The sequence below is a fragment of the Carya illinoinensis genome, chromosome 5 (assembly GCF_018687715.1).
Source record: "Carya illinoinensis cultivar Pawnee chromosome 5, C.illinoinensisPawnee_v1, whole genome shotgun sequence".
NCBI lineage: Eukaryota > Viridiplantae > Streptophyta > Magnoliopsida > Fagales > Juglandaceae > Carya > Carya illinoinensis.
The window spans coordinates 47,733,012-47,736,648 of NC_056756.1; the positions used below are offsets into that span (position 1 = coordinate 47,733,012).

The 3,637-nt window shown below is 36.8% G+C and overlaps 1 pseudogene; it reads right to left on the bottom strand.

Moving 5' to 3' along the window:
• Positions 1-1,398: 1,398 nt before the first annotated feature.
• LOC122310433 lies at positions 1,399-2,494 on the bottom strand (annotated as a pseudogene).
• Positions 2,495-3,637: the final 1,143 nt, after the last annotated feature.

Here is a 3,637-nt window from a genome sequence, read left to right on the forward strand (position 1 = left end):
TCACCCACTTCATCTTGATTACTTGTTTTAGCCTTGTCCTACTCCCCACACCCAACTGGTTTTCCTGCTTTTTTTCTAGCCTGTGCTTTCTTCTCCCATCCTCCATCTCCTTGGAGCCTCTCTTCCGTCTTCCTACCTCATTTCCATTTGCATGTAGAGTCATTATGGACTTGCATTCGACAATGATAGCAATATGCAGGAAGAGTTTCATACACCACTTTCTGCAACCGGCTAGAGCTTGATGAGGGATTCCTATCCAGAATGAATCAAGCGGCTTTTTGGAGGCGTCCATTTTGATACATACCCTTGCTCCATCCATTCGAGTTGCACACCATGTATAGTTGTCCAGACGGATATACTGACCAAGTGGCATCGTTATATTTCGTAGAAAAGCTTCATGATAAAAGTTTGGCGGGAGACCTGGTAGTGTGATCCAAGCCGGTACCAAATGGGGCTCTTTTTCTTCATCAAACTTAGGGTACCATTGGAAAATTCGATAAGACACTCCTTCTACATCACAAGTTTCTCTTGAGAAAGCTTTGACAAAATCAGATTCATTTGAAAATCGAACGAACACAGACCTGGCCTTTGACATCGCAAACACCACCAGTTGTGAATCCAAGCTCCACAGACTTCTAATGAAAGCTTTAATAATATCAAGAGATGGCCGCTGTCTCATAAACTTCATAACTAGTGAGAATTTAAACGGTTGTGCAGACTGTTCTATTTCCTCCTTCGTGAAAGACACATATGGCACCCCATCGAGTACCTTCAAAGGTCTCAAAGGTATTTCAACTTCTGGAATCGGCTAAGGACTTTGGGTCACCATATCTGCAAAAGTCCTGTATCTTCCTGCTGACGCCGAGGCACCATGATGGACCCTGGTGGCTGCCATGTTTCCCACAAGTCACTCCAACCCTAGCAAAGCCATTTATAACTTAAACTCCATCTTCACCAGATAATTTAATTAAAAAATTATTAGATGGTTAATAATAATAGTATAAAGTGAATTCATAATTTGATACAAACTCAAAACTTAATATATGACAAAGAACTAATTAGAATCATTGAGTCACTGCCATTAATTATTAATGGGTCACGCATTATGCATTACACGTATACAATACAAAATGGAAATCTTGGTAGACATCACTAAAGCAGTGTCATGTCTACCATAAGAGTACTAGTCAACATCGATTAGCTCCTTCTGAAGTATCAAATTTTATTCGAAACAAATATGATCATATCAAGTTCATATATAATAAGCAACCTTGAATTCCTTCATGATCATTCCAACATCAAAATTAATAATGTTCAACTACAACATGATTATTTCAATATCTTCAAAACAAATTACTAAAACTTAATCTAATTCAGGGATGACCTCTAACTCTTGGCCTAATGCATTATAGGCTTCCTTGCATGGATTCTCGTAGGGTCTGGGGAGGCAAAAGGATTAGGAGGCATAATTAATTTATCTCCTTCTCCTTCCAACGTTTGAACCACAAATTTCATAGAAGGACGGTCCATTGGGTACCATTGGATGCACTGAAGTCCATGATTGCAAGTTTTTTTACAATTTTCATATCTCCATCATCCTCAATAAAAACTTGCAACTCTTCCTTTTGTCCTAAGAGATTGTAGATCCATTCTGGAAAGTAAACTTGGCTAGCATTTTCTGACGTCATGTCAACACTTCTCCTCCCTCCAACAATTTCAAGCAACAACATTCCAAAACTGTAAACATCTATTTTATAAGACACAGTCCCAAAGTTTCTAGAGAACACTTCAAGAGCAATGTAACCCATGATCCAGCTGCCTGTGGTCATAGATATTGCACTTTGATCCTTGGAACACAACTTTGCAAGGCCAAAATCAGAAATTTTTGGAATAAAGTTTTGGTCTAGCAAAACATTATGAGGTTTGATATCAAAATGGAGGATTCTTTGATCACATCCTTGGTGAAGATATTCGATTCCTTTTGCCACACCAAGAAAATATCATGCAGTATCTCCCAACCAAGAAAATTTCTCTTAGAATTCTTTGAAAACATGAACTTTTCTAATGAATAATTTGACAAAAAAATTGAAAATAACTCATAAACTAGTGCTCGTCTAAATCCATCAGCACAAAATCCAACCAAGGGAACTACATTGACATGATGGATTCTACCCATTATTCCAACTTCATTTATGAATTCTTCTCCATTTCCCTTGGAACTATTCAAGATCTTCACGGCATCGTGGATTTCATTAGAAAGTTTTCCTCTGAACACTGTTCTGTAGGCTCCTTCGCCCAATTTCTCGGTAAACTGATTTGTAATCCTTTTAAGATCAGCGTACTAGTATCTCGTGGGCTTGTAGCTTCTGTAGTCGTCCCATAAATTTTCAATCTTCTTCCAATATTCTTTTTCTACTTTGTCATTGCTATAGACGCAATAAAGTGCAAAAGCCAACAGTAGTAGTAAAAGAGTTTGACCTAAAATGGCCTGCATATAAATATATATATATATATATATATTTATCAAACATTCACCAAGTCAAGAGCTCACGTCTTTCCCGATTAATTAGTACGTATGTTTGAAACTTTCTAATATAAAAAGTTAAAAAGCTAAGGGATAAATAACTTACCAGTGGTCACTAATTTTGTTGATGCACCTGTAAAATATTAATTTGACATATATAATCATCAGATTCTATTAAAGATCAGTTAGTGTGATGTTTATTTCCTAAGAACTTTTCATTTATGTTTTACTATATTAAGCTTTTCTATTATTAGCTTGTGTTTGGAAGTTGTATCTCTCCTTTTAATGAAATTTGTGAGTCTCTATGTAAGCATATATATCAGACTAATAAGAAATGAAAGGGTAGAACAATCAGAATCAATCTTCACGTTGGAGATTGAAGTTTCTCTCAAAATACTCTGTTTTTTTTCCTCTGTTTTGCCTCTTTGGTTAAAACTAACAATTGGCATCAGAGCGAGCCGGTTCATCTAAGGGTAAAAAATGGCTACCTTTGGAGCAAAAACTTCTGTTCCCATTTTCAATGGTGAAAGCTATGATTATTGGAGCATCAAAATGAAGATCTTTTTCCTATTTCAAGATCTATGGGATGTAGTGGAAAAGGGAGTGACAATTCCAGCAGTAGGAGCTTTGGATTCAACTCAATCTAAGCAAGAAACTACGAAAGATGCAAAGGCTTTGTTCATCCTGTAGTAGGCTATGTCTGAATCAATCTTTCTAAGGTTGATGAGGGCTAGCACTTCAAAGGGAGCATGAGAGATTCTACAGTCAGAATTTCAAGGAAATGCCAAGGTAAAACTCATCAAACTTCAAGGCTTTAGATGGGAGTTTGAAAATTTAAAAATGAAGGAATCTGAAGTAGTAAAAGAATATGGTTCCAGATTAATTGAATTAGTTAATCAGATGCGTGCCCATGGTGAAATCAAAGGATTGTTCAAAAAATTTTGATTAGTTTACCCGAGAAGTATGATCATGTAGTGGCATCAATAGAGGAGTCTAAATACCTACAAACACTGTCAATTACTGAGTTGATGGAATTGCTTCAAGCTCATGAACAAAGGCTAGCAAGAAGGGGGTGATGGTTCCTTGGAGCATGCTTTCCAATCCAAGGTGAAT